Here is a 16,829-nt window from a genome sequence, read left to right as displayed (position 1 = left end):
AAGAGAGAGGGAGAGAGGGAGAGAGAAAGAGAGAGAGAGAGAGAGGGAGAGACTGAGAAAAGCAAAATCAATTGATCAGACTATTTCTGAGACTGTTGTAGCTTTGCCCCAGATGCAGGGCGCTAAGGGCTATGTGTGTCTGTTTGCCAAGAGTAGGGTGTACCACAAGTGAATATGCAGCTCTCTCAGTGGGGAGGGACTACAAAGCCCTCGGCACAATCAATGAGCAGCAGAGCCTGTAGACAGGAAGACTTCCAGTCGGATGATTCACTTCTACATCCATAGCTGCCTACTATTATCAGGCCCGGGAATCAGACATCAAACCTCTGCAGGAGCCATGGATGTGGAGGGTTTCATTATCTGAAATGGCCACCATGGCACCAAGCCTGGTGTTAGGGGATATGTGTGCGCACTGTTCTCTGATGTGCCAGAGACAGGTGTCACATCTACAGGCTGCACTTGGGGATCTTAGCCAGCTGAGCCTCAGCCTGCCTCCTACACCTGCATCCAAGAGCTGCCCCTAGGCAAATTAGGCCAGTGGGTGTTCAATGCCCCTCACTCCCCACACCAGTACCGCCCTAAGCTCTCAGTATTCATGGTCTCCCTTATTTCCCCAGAGCTCCCAGAGTATCATTCCCCAGCCCCCTACCCTCACCCCTATCCCAGCAGAGGCCTTGGACCCTCCATAGGCCATGGCCCTGCTCTTTTTCCCTCACACACACTCTCCTCTCTGCGAGTCCGATACACTAAATCTATCCCAATGGATGATAATGAATATGTTGTTTCTCCCAAGCAACTTATTTGCATTTTAACAGATGCTTAGTTTATTTTTATCCTTTTTTTTTATAATGCAATATTGATTGGAGCCTCTACTAAATGGTCTGAGGCTCAGCTGGTCATGTTTGAGGGAAGCCTGGAGAGTCAGTCTACCCTGTCATAGCAGAAATCACCACTCTTCCCTGGCTGAGGATCCTCTAAATTACTAGACTACTACTTTGGAGGAATTGACCCAGCCTCCACAGGTTAGTCTTGGGAACACAAACCAGCAAAGTGACAGCAGAAATCACAAGGTGTTAGAGACTGCCTCCATTTAAAGCCCGGTCTTATGTCTCCTCTTCCACATGGTAGAGGCTTCTGGCTCCACTGCTCACACTCTAGACTTCTGTACCTCCTTCCCTCTCCCCTCTCCTACTCACCCCCTTTCTAGCTCCCTTTTATACAGGGTCTACAGACTCCTAAGGGTAGATTTCAGGGGTCCGTAAATGGGATAGGAAAAAAGAACTATCTTTATTTTCACTAAAGTCTACCTGAATTATAGCATTTTCTTTATTTATTTAAATACGTTATTCTGAGAAGAGGCCCATGGGTGTCCCCAAATTGACAATGGAGTACATGCCACAAAAAGGTTAAGAACCCCTACCTTTATGTACTCTCTTCCCCTATTAAAACTTGAGGGCCAGGACTGTCTTTTTTGCTTATATTTGCATCCCGATCACTAAGCACAGTCCCTGGTACATAGTAAGACCTTAATAAATGCTTTGTCTGTCTATCAATCTACCTATCCATCTTATCTATCCATCTTATCTATCTATCTATCTATCTATCTATCTATCTGTCTATCTCTATCTACCTATATCTATCTTTATCTTTCTATCTATCTATCTATCTATCTATCTATCTATCTATCTATCTATCTATCTATCTTATCACAGGTCATGTTGAAGGAACACAATGATGTGAAATGATACATTCCACCAAGATAGAATGGCTTGGAGTATAGGTCTGGGGCAGTTGGCACCTGTGCTCTGAGAGGCCCAGCCTGTGCTAAGTGCAGAATCAGCAAAAGGCTGGCCACCAAATGATAAATAATTTTGTCCCCAGGAAGTCATGAATACTATCTACCAAGGTGCAAAGTGTATAACATACAGTACATGCATATAAATGATTTACTATTACATATTCTAACTAGTATGACCAAAACACTAATTAGACTTACACTTCTTAATGAATGCAATCAAACTTTTGAAATCAAAACATGAAAATAATATCATCTAATCAAAAAACCACTAACTATCAGAGATTCTGATGCGCTGCTTTTTTTCTGGATTTGTCAATGTTCTCTCTCTGACCCATTCCCTTGGAGGTTGTCTCCTGGCAAATCTCCAAAATTGCCATCTACCAATTAGGACTACCGCCAAAACAACTTGGACTTACTCTAATCTCAAGTCTAGGGAAAGAAGAAGCTAGCCTTAGTCATACCTACAATAAGGCTGATGGTTAGGGTCTCAGTTTTATTTTCTTTTAGCTATCGGTGTTTCTAAATTATTTACCACATAATTTGATTGGTAGACCATTTCAAAATTTCTGACAAAGTTTGTAATATTTTTGTAGTTAGTCTGTTTTATCATAGGAAGTGCTCAAGGACTGTGGCTAACTAAATAACTTTGTTCATTCTTATTTAACTAGTCTAGGAAGGAAATAAGAATAGGATTTATTTTTCTCATGATTTGATGCTGAAAATCAGGACAGAACTAGGGCAATGGGTGGATGCAACTCGTGAACCCTGCACACAGGGCAGAGTTTTGTTTTTTTGTTTTTGCTTCTCACAGTCATTCATTGTTTCCTCTTTCTCCTTCCAAAACTAGAATTTATTTTTCTGTTCATTCACACTCAGTTGTCCAGACTCTCACCTAACTTTTTTGATTGCACATCTCCTATCAGTTAAAAAAAACTGAGCAGGTATCCCCAATATGTGTATATTCACTTATTTATATATCATATCCATGTACTGCTGTACTTGTAAGTAACCAAGGCATCAAGCCTATTTGCACAACACTCTCTCTCTTTTTTTTTACCTTGGTAAATATTTACTTTTCAAAATGCCTATTTTCCGACACAGGCAAAATCACAGATCATATATTAGAGGGTGAACCACTGCCACCAATTTGCCTGGTATAGTTGTCCTAATGGCAAAGTACAGAGAGAACTGGGGGCAGGGGACAGCAGTATGGCTTCTATAGTCTGATTTTTAACCTTTGGAAGGAGACGTCTATTTAAGAAATATACATTTCCAGGAGACAACAGGGTATACTTTCATCCCATCATAAAAGGAGAAGCCACCCAATGTCACCGCTGGCTGGTCAAGGCCTTGGTTCCTCCTTGCCTGAGTGGTAAGGTGGGGGAGTACACTTCCCTTTTTTCATTAACTTCTTCTGCTTCATGACTGCTCCCAAGTGTTTTATCATTTTCCACCTGTGCAAACATTCAATGAAATCCTCATATTCCAAGTTGCATTCTTTCTTAGCTCGAGTCATACCAATTCCATGGGCACACTCAATGAATTCCTTCTCAAAAGCGTGGCATTGGGCTGGCATTTTATAAAGTTATTCAGCACTCATAATTGTCATCCATTTGTCAACATCAAGGCCCAGCCGGTTATGAACATCAAAGAATGGCACGGCTGCAGCCTAGTCCAAACACGAGTCCCTTTCCTTCGCCACAAGTCTCTGTTGTCCTGCAGCTTCTTTGCCACAACACTCTCCTCATTGGTAGAGATTGACTACTCAATGCTCCATCCTTGCTCAAGAGGGAAAGAGGGACTTCTTCTGGCTGGTAGCTCCAAGAGAAAAGATATGCAGTTACAGATTCTCTTTAGGGAGAGGTTCCTAAAGGGACAGAAAGACTGAGAAGAATCTGACATCTAGAGGAGCAGGCGTTTCAATCATGTCCCTATCCCCAGCTCACCACACTAGAGACTTTGGGGAATTTCCCCTTGAATGAGATCTAAGCCTTTCTTGGTTGAGCTAAAATATCTTGCTTCCTCTAGGAAAGATCGTCACTTTGTGCATTGTTTGTGTATTCTCATCTCTATAACTTCTCTGATTTCCATTTGCTTTCTGCTTGGATAGATGGTTTTTTTGCTGTTCATTATGTGAGGTCTTTTTGTAACTGGCATTTGGTGGGAAAAGAGTTAAGCCTTGGATATGTAGCTTAGGGTACTCCTTTCCCATTAAGAAAGAGTGATCAGAAGAGAAGCTTAAACAAAAAAACAAAAACAAAAAAAAAAAGATCTCCTAGACTAATATTTAGGAGGGCAGAAAGGAATAATTCTAGTTCAGTACCCCCCTCACTGAGAGGAATAGAATAGCCAGCCTTGTAAACCCCAATCTCCTACTCTCCTCCTGGCAGGAATCAAAGTTTCTCTTAAAGAATGGTAGGTAGGGGCAGCTAGGTGGCTCAGTGGATAGAGCACCGGCCCTGAAGTCAGGAGGACCTGAGTTCAAATCCAGTCTCAGACCAAACACTTGACACTTACTAGCTGTGTGACCCTGGGCAAGTCACTTAACCCCAATTGCCTAAAAAAAGAAAAAAAGAATGGTAGGTGGAGAAAATTCTAGTGATTTCTATTCATACTTTCCAGTGTGCCACATCTAGCAGACCTATGTGGACAGTCATGGGCAGCGCATACACACCCTACATAGATACATTAGAAAATTTAGACAAAAGAGAAACTTTAAATGATGAGGTAAAGATGAAATAATACTTAGTCCTGAAGTCATTAAGGAGCAACTGAATTTTTTTGAGCAAAGGAGTGGCATGTCAGGCCTGCACAAAATCATGTTGGCAGTGGTATGGCAGACAGACTAGAAAAAAAAGCAGCTTGAAGCAGGAAGACTAATGAAAAGATCATTGCAACAGGCCAGAGGAGAGATGATGAGGGGCCTGGAACAGGATGGTGGCCGTGTGAGTAGAGAGAAGGGGACCCGTGTGAGAGATGTGGAGACCCAATGGGATTTTGCTACTGAGTGGAGTAAATAATGCAGGATGACCTGGATGACTAGAAGGATGGTAGTGCCTGTGACAGTGATGGACAAGTTTGGAAGATGGGTGAATTTGAAAGGAAAGACAAAGGAATTTGATCGTCAATGCAGATCATAATCCATCCATGCTTTCGTACCCCAGGTGACTCACTCTAAACTAGCCAAAATAAAAAAAGGAGGAGGCGGTATGCTTACTCACCATTCCCCGTCCTGGGCATGGGCCCCACCCTCCAAAGGCACCTGCCACAGCCACAAAGTGATCTTCATGGAAGAGGGTGGAGGCAAAATTTCCCCAATGGCACCTGCACAGCTCCAGAGAGTAGTGATTAGTTTAGGTTATAATTGCCCTGAGGAGCTGACACCAGGCTGAAAGAAGGAAGGTTGGGAGATTACACAGCAGGGAGAGGGGGCAGAGGGTTAGGGAATAAAGATAGGTGTGGTTGCATTGGAAATAAGCTTCCATGATTGTAGGAACAGGGAGGAGAGGGGTGAGTGTGTAACTTGTCTTCCTGCCCTTCAATTGATCACAAACCCCTCGGAGCCAGGGCAGGGTCCCACCAGTAGACCCCACTATGACGACCTTGGGTCTATATGGCTTCTTATTTGTTGGTATATCCACTGGCATCATTGTCCATAAAAGCTAAGTGGCCAAGTGGAAGAGGGCAAAACTTGGAGTCAGGAAAACCTGAGTTCAAATCCGGCCTTAAACACTTTCTAACTGTGAGACCCTGTGCAAGTCAACTCAGTCTCAATCTCCTCATCTGTAAAATAGGAATAATAGCATCTACCTCATAGATTTTTTGTGAGAATAAAATTAAATAACGTGTAGTTTGCTTTGCAAAACTTAAGGAACTATATAAATGTTAGCCTTTATTATTGTCATTATTATGATTAATTATCAGTGTGGTTTGTTTTAGATGATTAGCACCTATTATAGTGAAGGAGGAGATAGTTGGTGCAGTGGATAGAGTGACTGGCCTGAAGTCTGGAAGACTCATCTTCCTGAGTTCTAATCTGGCTTCAGACACTTCCTAGCTGTGTGACCCCAGGCAAGTCACTTTACCCTGTTTGCCTCAGTTTCCTTATCTGTTAAATGACCTGTAGAAGGAAATGGAAAGCCACTCAATATCTTTGCCAAGAAAATCCTGAGTGGGGTGTCCAAGAGCTGGACACAACTGAGATGACTGAACATCATCATCATCATTATTGTAGTGAATAGGAGCCATATCTTGTGCAATGGCTAGCGTAGCACCACGCACATGTCACTAGACCATAATAATTCAGAGTTGGAAGGGGCCTCAGTGGTAAACCAGTCTAATGGTAACACAATAGACACAGCAGTGTGAGAGGGCATGTCCTCTGAAGAAAGGGTAAGAAGAGTGGCTTCAAATCCCACTCTCCTGCTTCCTGGCTTTGTGACCTTGGGCTAGTTACTTTACTTCTCTTGGCCTCAATTTCCTCATCTCTATAATGAAGGCAGTAAGTGGCCTGGGGCTCTTTTAAATGGATGCTCTTCTTATCCTGTGACCTTGAGCTCCTTCAACTCAACTCAATTCATGTTCCAGGTACTGTGATAGATTCTGGGAATACAAAGATGAAATAATCACTGCCCTCAAGGAAGCATGCATTCTACTAGGGGGACACCACATTTACACAGAAAAAAAAACAACAAAATACACTGTAAGTAATTTCTGGGAAGAGAATGATTAGAGCTGGAGGGGATCAAGAAAGGTCTATGGAAGTTGTGTTTGTCTTTTGTTCTCGAAGAGGACCGTGACATCAGGGAGATGATGACATAACTTGCAATTGACTTTGATTTGAGTGAGGGAGGGCTGTGCAAGGTCACCAGCCTTACTTTTTTCTCCAGAACCATCAGGGTCCAGTGGCCAGATACAGATTAGGACAACTGAAGATAGCCCAGGATGCATTGGGAGACGTTGGCCTTTTAAAGCTAAGGTCTTTTCAAATTCTCACTTTGAGTGAGGCAACACCCATTCAGTGAATAGGTCTATGGAGGAGGTGGCCCTTGAAGGTATCTAGGGAATCCAAGAGGCAAAGGTGAGGCAGGAGAACATTCCAGGCGTGGAAGACAGCTTATACAAGGCATGGCAGTGGGAGATATGCTTTCCTATACTCTATCATTCTGCTCTGTTTACTGGATTACCACTGGACTAGATTGTAATTGAGGTTCTCTCCAATTTTGAAATATTGTGATCTGGTGATATATGCATGGTGCTTGTATCCCTAACACTTAGTATAGTGCTTGGCACATAGTAAGCTTTGATGTTTGATCTCTCTCTCTCTCTCTGTCTCTGTCTCTGTCTGTCTCTCTCTCTCTCCATTCTATACTGTAAATCAACTTTGAGCTATCTGAAAATGACCACAGAGTGACCCAAAAGGTTTGGTATTCCCTGAAGGAGCAATCATCAAGGCTGCTTGGTGGCATGGAACTCAGGAAGACTGAGTTCAAATTCTGCCTGAGACACTTACTAGCTCTGTGATTCCAACCTTTCTCAGCTTCCAATTCCTTTTCTGTAAAATGGGAACAATAATGGTATTTTCCTCAGAGGACTGTTGTGAGGAACAACAATATATGAATAGTAGAAACATATTTAAAGTGCTTTCCAAAATTTAAGGTGCTATATAAATATCTGCTATTAGTATTATTATCGTTATTAGTATAATATCCCCATGCCTCATGCTAATGGCTAAATATATCTCCTGATTTTCCCACACTGCCTATTCCTCCCAAATCTTTATTGGCATGGCTAATATAAAATATACAACAAAAGTTAGTGGTCCCAATTGGGCAATTGGGGTTAAGTGACTTACTCAGGGTCACACAGCTAGTAAGTGTCAAGTGTCTGAATCCAGATTTGAACTCAGGTCCTCCTGACTCCAAGGCCAGAGCTTTATCCACTGCACCATCTAGCTGCCCCTAGTCACTACTTTCTTGACCTAGCAGTATGAATAAACAATAGCAAAGAAGGAACATAGAGTAAAAGGAAGAGGAGTGAAGTCCATGGAGACATGAGGTCAGTACTGGGCAAGGTTTTCCTGATTCAACTTTTCTTCTAGTGGGGAAGAATTGAGACAAAACTCTGTAGGGGCAACTCAGAGGCATGGGAGAAGAATTTGCTTTTCTTCAGAGGGGCAGTTGGGTCATCTCACTAAACCTGATCCAGTTCTTACAGCAAACACCGTCATCACCATCAGCAGTAACATCAACAACCCCTTTCCAAGTCTTTCTGGGGGAACCAGAGAAGCACAAACCAGACTCTCCATTGAGTGCTCTACTCTGGAAAGTACACAGGGTGCCTAGATGGAGGGTAAACTCTCAACTCTCCAACTCTTGACCCGGCTTCTGTCTTTCCAGTGTCTTTCTTACAGAAATCTCTTCAAAACCAACTCTAGTTCTGTAACACTCATGGCTGACAGATTCTAGGGAAGTCTTCATTGCTCATCTCCATGATGGTGTCAATATAGGGCTATATTACTGAGGTTTTGGATACATTCTTCTTACTCCTTGGAATATGACTTAGGAAATTTGTCTTGTTAATGGGCTGTTCTTGTTATTCGTCATTCTTCTATATTTTTACCATAAAGTTGGCCTTGATCATAACTTAAGTCAAATCTATGTGAAATAGAGGGGCAATGTGACTTCTAGAGAAAAACCAGTGTGATATGGTAGAGAGAACACTGGGTTTGTATTCAGAAGGCATGGGTTTGAGTCTAAGATCTGATACTTCTTAGTCTATGACTGTGAACTCTTTCTTAGCCTATGTGTCCTTATCTGTAAAATGGGCAATACTTGTACTGCCCACCATACAAGTTTGGTGGGAAAGTGCCTGATAAACCTTAAAACACTCACTATGTGAGCACTAGCCATCACTAGTTCTCATCTAAGAAATCCATTTCTCAGGGTCAGCCGGCAGGTAGATTTTACCTGCTAGCTTGAGAGGCACAAGGTTTTTTTTGGTACTTTTCCCAGAGTGAAGTGGGGAGGTAAAAGTAATGGAGCAATTGTGGCATGTATCTATGGGAATTCAGAACCTCCTAATTAGAAGGGAAATCAGAGGCCATTTAGTCCAATTTGTACTTGAACAAGAACCCCTGACATGTGGTCATCCAGTCCTTGCTTGAAATCCTCCGGTGATAAGAAACTCCATAAATAGCCTGGTCCATCTTTGGACAGCTCCACTTGTTTAGAGACTTTCCCTAGCCTGAGATAGGGTCAGTGAGGGAAATCTTCTCAGAAGAGGTAGGGTTTGAACTGGGCCATGAAGGAGCAGTAGGATTTGACTATGAGGAAAAGGATGAGCGACATTCCAGTTAGGGAGAAATAATGTGACCAAAGTGTGAGGCAGAGATACTCAAGGAGTGTTCACTGAGTCAGAGATAAGACCTTGCTGGCTGGTGTCAGAAGGCTTTGTATAATAATTTTGTGTATTTGCAGAAACCAAAGTTTAAAGGATCAGTAGGGGTGAAATTGTAGGAAACACTGAATGTCAGACTAAAGGGTTTGGATTTTATCTGGGGATATTGGAGAACCATTGGAAGATTTTAAGCAGAGAATGACATCATAGAAGAGATGTTTTAAAAATATGGCAGTAGTGTGTGGGATGGATTAGAAGAGGCTTCATGGGGCACGGCCTGCCTTGTGGGAGCCACACAAGTAAGCTTGTAATGATAACCCAGAAAATTCAGCAGGCATAGACACGTGGATGCTGTTGAAAATTTCCATTGGAATCAAGCAAATGCCGCTTTTGATTGAAGAAATTACACTGCCGTCCAGGACCATCCAGAAAATATGACAAGCTTGGGTCCCACAATACCAAGTGAATCAGACTTTGAAGTGATTAGGAGAAGGAATAGAAGAGAGAAAGTGAGGCTACCAATTGGTGCTTTGGGGGGAAAGAAGACCTGAGATACTTTAAAAAAATTTTAATTTCCCTAATTATGTTAAAACAATTTCTAACATTTTTTTTTTTTTACATAATAGCACTGAGGGCCAGGGAGATTTGCTTTGTCTAAGGTCACATAGATAGTTGGTAGCAGAGTCAAAGAACAGAACCCAGGTTTCCAGGGGTCTCTCCACTCCATGTTTGAGTAGCTTATCCCTTAATGGAATTACTTCAAATAAGGGGAAAGATGCTAGATTTCAAGTCAGGGATCTGGTTTCAAATCCCAGCACTACTACCTACCTAGGTCTTTGATTCTGGGCAAGTCACATCATCTTTGTAGGCCTCTGTTTCCTCATCTGCCAAAAACGATGGTTTTGGATCAGAAGAGCTCTAGGGTCCTTTCTATCACTACATCTGTGATGCTCCCTGCAGATCCCTTTCCATCTCATAACGAGAAAGCATTCACTGATTCTTGTCTCAGAAAGAAGAGGCCTGGACAGGATTGAGCTTGGATTCAGTCCTGAGGGGAACCTGGAACCTGGAAATGCAGAATCTTCTATCTCCAAGCTGCTGAACACCCTAAACTAAAAACGTCCAACCCTAGCTCCAGCCAAACTCCAGAGTAGGCCAAGATTAAAATGTAATTGGGAAATGTGTAACAAAATAAATAAAAATATAATACAGCAGGGGCAGCTAGGTGGTGAAATGGTTAGAGCAGTGGCCCTTGGAGTCAGCAGGACCTGAGTACAAATCCGGCCTCAGACCCTTACTAGCTGTATGACCTTGGGCAAGTCACTTAACCCCAATTTCCTCCACCTCAAAAAATATAATACAGCATAGATAACATTAATTTGTGGATTTCTAAGTCAGTATGTGGCCTGCCAGGGTCATTCCTATCTAGGTTTGACACCACTGGTCTAGAAGCCCGCTGAGCAGTGCGGATGTCACAGACAGACTCAGAGGAGTTGATCGCCACTAATGGGTTTTATCACTTGACTGAGTCTGTAAAACTGTTGCAGGACTTTGTTTAGAAATTGCTGCATTTTGCGAATTAATTTGTATAAATACCTAACACATAGTTCATCAATAGGAATCATCTGCACTGTGGGCTGGGCTGGCCTGTTCACAGACTCTCTTTGGGAACTCTGGAGAGCTAGTGGGCTGGTTTGTTTGTTTGTTTGAATAGCAGGGGGTATGAATTAGGGTTTGCTTGACAATATTTATGCCTGTTTCATTTGCACTTAACAAGAACAAAAAGCTCTGACTAATGGTCTCTCGCTTCATCTGAACCACTGTAACCACAGCTGAATCATACGACTTCCTAGCTTATTACCATTCCCTGTGAATCGTGGCAGATGTCCTTGAACTTATTTTATTTAGCAGAAGCATCACCCAGGAGTGCCTTCTTTATCATTCTCCAACCTTCAGCTCGGTTTCTGCGTCATCTCCGTCCTAGCTTGAGGGCTTCAAGGATGCCCAGCCATCCCACACAGCCATCAGGAGCTCCCACAATTAAGCTGTGGCCTTAGGAAACTCAAGGGTTCTATGTGAGCTCAGAGGCTGGGTAAGAGCGCAGACAGCAAATACTAATTAAAGTTGAAGTAAAGAGATACCCAAGAGCATCAAGGAAAGGACTTCAAATGAGGAGTCTGCTTTATTACTGACAATCTCAGAAGAAAAGGCATTGAGACTAGTTTCTCCTGACAGTCTCCTTGCTCATGACCTGCCTAGAACTCCAGTTCACCCTTCCCATGACAAACACACTGTCACCAAGCCTAGAAGGGCAGGTCTTTTTATATTTCTGTCAAATGGAAGGAACATAAATGGCCTAGAAGAGACTATGCACATTCTTTGTTTTTTTGTTTTGGTTTTTTTTGGCTAGGCAATGGAGTTAAGTGACTTGCCCAGGGTCACACAGCTAGTAAGTGTTATGTGTCTAAGGCCGGATTTGAACTCAGGTCCTCCTGAATCCAGGGTTGGTGCACCACTTAGCTGCCCCTCTTTGTTTGTTTTTAAGAAAGTCAGGGTGGCATAATGGATATACCACTCTAGCTAGTCTTAGCGCCACTCAATTTAAATGTCACCTCTGACACATACTGGGTAAACAAATTGTATTACCTGAATGTAATGGGATTTACTACACCTTAAGAAATTATAAATGTGAAAAATTCAGAGGATCACAGAAAGATTTGCATGAACTGATACTGGATGAAATAAGCGGTACTAGGAAAACAGTGTACACAATAACTACAAAAATGTAAATGGAAAAAAGAAAAACAGGAAAATGCAATGGCATGTAATTATAGTGACTAAGTGCAGCCCTGGAGAAGAATTTAAAAAATGTTCTTTTCTTCCCTCTTCACAGAAGTGGGAGGGGAATGATGGACATAGAATATTACAAATACTGTCAGACATTGTTGATATATTGGTTGGCTTTGTTGAATTTTTTTTCTCTTTACAATTTTTGTTAAGTGTAATGGTTTTGGCATAACATTTAAGTACTTAGAAGAAAAGTTAACTGAATTATAAGAAGAAATAGAACACAAAACCATAATAGTTAGGGACTTCAATGTGCTCCCTAAAAAAATCCGATAAAAAGTTAAACAAAAAAGAAGTTAAAGACCTGATTAGCCTTTTAGAAAAGTAAAATAAGATAGATCTCTGGCAGTTATAGTCAGAGGAAGTAAAGAAAATTATTAGAAACTACACTGTTCATTTATATTCCAATGAAACCGATAAATGAAATAAGGAATGCTTACAAAAATATAAAGTTACAAGAATAAAATGAATAAAATTTAAATGCTCTAATCTCAGAAAAAGAAATTGAGTAAACCATAAACATAATGCCAAAGAAAAAAATAGATAATATTTGCATAGCATTTAGCATGGTGCCTGGTATATGGTAGTCACTTAATAAATGTTTGTTTCCTTCTCCTTCTCGTTTCTCCCCACTTCATTACTATTAGATGGATTGATAAGTGAATTCTATCAAACATTCAAAAACAATTAATTTCACCATTTTGAAAACTATTTGCAAAAATTAGAAAAGAAGGAATCTATGAAATTCCTTTAATGAAACAAATATAATCTCAATACGTAAACCAAGGAGAGATGAAAAAGAGAAAGAAAGCTATAAACAAATGTCCCCAATAGATGTTGATACAAGTATATTGAATAAAATATTAGCTACAGCAGACACTGCAGAGACCACAGCAACATATTAAAAAGATTATATGATGTAAAGGAAGGAGATTCAGCAGTACTGGATCTTAAACTGTATTACAAGGCAGTAATTACCAAAACTATCTGGTACTAGCTAAGAAATAGACAGGTGGCTCAGTGGAACAGAATAGACATACAATAAACAGTAGCAAATGATTATAATAATCTCGTGTTTGCTAAATGTAAATAAGGTTTGAGGGAAAGAATTGACTATTTGGTAAAAAATTGTTGGGAAAAAGAAAGCAGTCTGGCAGAAACTAGGTATAGATCAATATCTTACACCATTTACAAAAATAATGTCAAAATGGATACATGATCTAGATATACAGGGAGATATAAATAAATTAGAAAAACATGGAGCATATCACTTATCAGACTTATGTATAGAGAAGAATTTATGAACAAGAAATAGAGAGCAACATGAGATATAAAATAGATAATTTTGATCACATTAAATTAAAAATGTTTTGTACAAATAAGATTAATGTAGCCAAGATCAGAAGGAAAGCAGAAAAATGGGAAAAATTCTTTATGGACAGTTTCTCAGGTAAAGGTCTTATATCTCAAATATATTGAGAACTTCATCAAATTTATAAGAATATCAGTCATTCCCCAATTGATAAATGGTAAAAGGATATGAACAGGCAGTTTTTGGGTGAAGAAATCAAAGCTATTTATAGTCATATGAAAAAAAATGCTCTAAGTCATTATTGATTAGAGAAATACAAATTAAAACAATTTTGAGATATCTCACACCTATCAAATTGACTAAATTGATAGCAGGGAAAAATGACAAATGTTGGAGGGGATGTGGGAAAACTGGGACGCTAATACACTGTTGGTAGAACTGTGAACTGATCCAACTATTTTGGAGAACAATCTGGAATTGTGTCCAAAGAATTATAAAATTGTGTATATACCCTTTGATCCAGCAATACCACTATTAGGTCTGTTTCCTAAGGTGATAGGGAAAAAGAAAAAGAACCTATCTATTCTACAATATTTGTAGCAGCTCTCTTTGTGGTGGCAAAGAACTGAAAATTGAGGAGATGCCCATCAATTGGGGAATGGCTGAATAAGTTGTGGTGTATGGTCATAATGGAATATTACTGTGCTGGAAGAAACAATGAGCAGGTTGATTTTAGAAAAACATGGAAATACATGAAATAATGAAAAGTGAAATGAGCAAAATCAAGAGAATGTTGTATACGGTAACAACAATATTGTTCAAAGAATAACTGTGAATGACCAAGCTATTCTGAGTAATATAAATATTCACATCAACTACAAAGGACCCATGAAGGAAGATGCTCCAGACAAAGAACTAATAAATAGAAGTATGCATAGTATGATTTTACATATGTGTGTGCGTGTGTATGTGAAATGGTGGCCTTTTCTAGTGCAGAGTGGGGAGGGAAGGAGGGAGACAGTTCAGAACTTAAAATGTAATCAAAAAAATTTTTTTAATTAAAAAACTAAAAAGATTATGAACTATTACCATGTTGGATATATACCAGGTATATAGGGTTAGTTAAATATTAGGAAAGCTTTAAATAGAACATATATTAATTTTTTAAAACTTTATAATTACATGAATAGATTTTAAAAAGCTTTTGACAAGATATACCACCCTCATATGTTAAAAAAAAAAATACCACTTTTTAAAATAGTGGGAATCAATGGACCATTCCCTAATATGGTATATATCATCTTTATAAAACCCAGGACTAGCAAACCAATGGAGAATGCTAGAAACCAATACAGAAATGCTAGAAACCTTTTCAACAATTTAGCAGTAAAACAAGGAACATCCATTGTTACCACTATTGTTTTATATAACTCTAGAAATACTGGCTATAGCAGTAAGACAAGAAAAATAGAGAGAAGCATAGGCAAACCAGAAACAAAATTATCACTTCTTGCAAATGACATGATGGTTTACTCAGAGAACCCTAGAGATTCAACTAAAAATTAATTCAAACAATTCAGATCTTAATTTATAATACCAAAATATAAAATAAATTGACAAAAAGTGTTTACCTTTCTATATATTACTAACAAAACCCAGTAGAAAGAGAATGAAGAAAAAATTTCATCTAAATTAACTACAAAATGTAAAAAATATTTGGGAGTATACCTACAAAAAACACATGGAAATTACACAAATGTTAGTACAAAACACTTTATGGAAATAAAGCCAGAGAAATAATTGAAGAAGTGTTAATTGCTACTGATTGGGCCATAAAAATAGAATAAAAATTGTAATGCTACCCTAATTAATTTACAAATCCAATACCATACAGTTAAGTGCCAAAGATTATTTAATTAATTTATTTATTTTGCTAGGCAATGGGGTTAAGTGACTTGCCCAGGGTCACACAGCAAGTGAGTGTTATGTGTCCGAGGCCACATTTGAACTGAGGTCCTCCTGACTCCAGGGCCAGTGCTCTATCCACTATGCCACCTAGCAACTCCCAAAGGCTATTTTAAAGAGCTAGAAAGAATAATAACAAAATTAACCTGGAGGAACAAAAGGTCAAAATTTTCAAGGGAAATAATGAAAAAAGTATATGGAAAGGGAACACAGCAGTACCCAGATCCCAAACTATATTATAAAGTAACTATCATCAAAACTATTTGGTTGTTGTTCAGCTGTGTCTGACTCTCCAATCCCATTTGGCCAAGATACTGGAGTGGTTTACCATTTCCTTCTCCAGCCCATTTTACAGATGAGGAACTGAGGCAAACCAGATTAAATGACTTGCTCAGGATCACATAGCTAGTAAGTATCTGAGGCCATATTTGAAGTCAGATCTTCCTGACTCCAGGCCAGTGTTCTATCCACTGAACCACCTAGTTGCTCCATACCACATGTAGATGCAAACAAAATAGTAGCATAATTTTCAATAAACCAAAAGATTCCAACTCCTGGAATAAGGAATCACTATTCAACAGAAACTGCTTGGAAAATGGGAAAACAGTTGGCAGAAATTAAGTTCAGACCAACATATCACACCACATAACATAATAAATTCCAAATGGATATATGACTTTGATATAAAAGATCATTTAGTAAACATTTTAGAGGAGCAAAGGACATATACTCCTCACTATATTATGGATAGGGGAAAGAGTTATTGACCAAATAAGAGACAAAGGGCATCACGGAAGATAAAAAGGATAATTTTGATTACATAATGAAAAGCTTTTACACAAATAAAATCAATGTTGTTAAGATTAGAAGTAACACAGGTAATCAAGGGGAAATCTTGCAGGAAGTTTCTCTGATAAAGGTCAGATATATGAAATCTATAGGAGACTGATTCAAGTATATAAAAACAAGATTTATTCCCCATTTAGATAAATGGTCAAAAGATATAAACAGGAAGAAAAAGAAAGAAAGAAGGAAAGAAAGAAGGAAAAAAAGAAAGAAAGAAAGAAAGAGAAAGAAAGAAAGGACAAGACAAGAAAGCTATCAACAACCATGTAAAAATGTTCCATATTACTAATAATTATAGAAATGAAAATTAAAACAGTTCCGAGGTTCTAGCTTACATCTACCTGGCAAAGACGACAAAAATGGAAAATGACAATTGTTGGAGGGGCTATGGAAAAAGAGGCACAATACACTATTGGCTAAGCTATAAATTGGTCAAGTCCTTCTGGAGAACAACTTAGAACTATTCCCTAAAAGTCACTAAACCAGCCATAATCTTTGACCCAGAAATACCAATACTAGGCCTATATTCCAAAGAGATTAAAGAATGAAGAAAAGTACCCATATGTACAAAAATATTTATAGGAGCCCTTTTTCTTGTAACAAAGACATGGAAATTAAGAAAGAAAGAAAGAAAGAAAGAAAGAAAGAAAGAAAGAAAGAAAG

Source organism: Vombatus ursinus, unplaced genomic scaffold, assembly GCF_900497805.2.
Source record: "Vombatus ursinus unplaced genomic scaffold, bare-nosed wombat genome assembly UNPS02014774.1, whole genome shotgun sequence".
NCBI classification, from domain to species: domain Eukaryota; kingdom Metazoa; phylum Chordata; class Mammalia; order Diprotodontia; family Vombatidae; genus Vombatus; species Vombatus ursinus.
Note: the sequence above shows the minus strand (reverse complement) of the source record.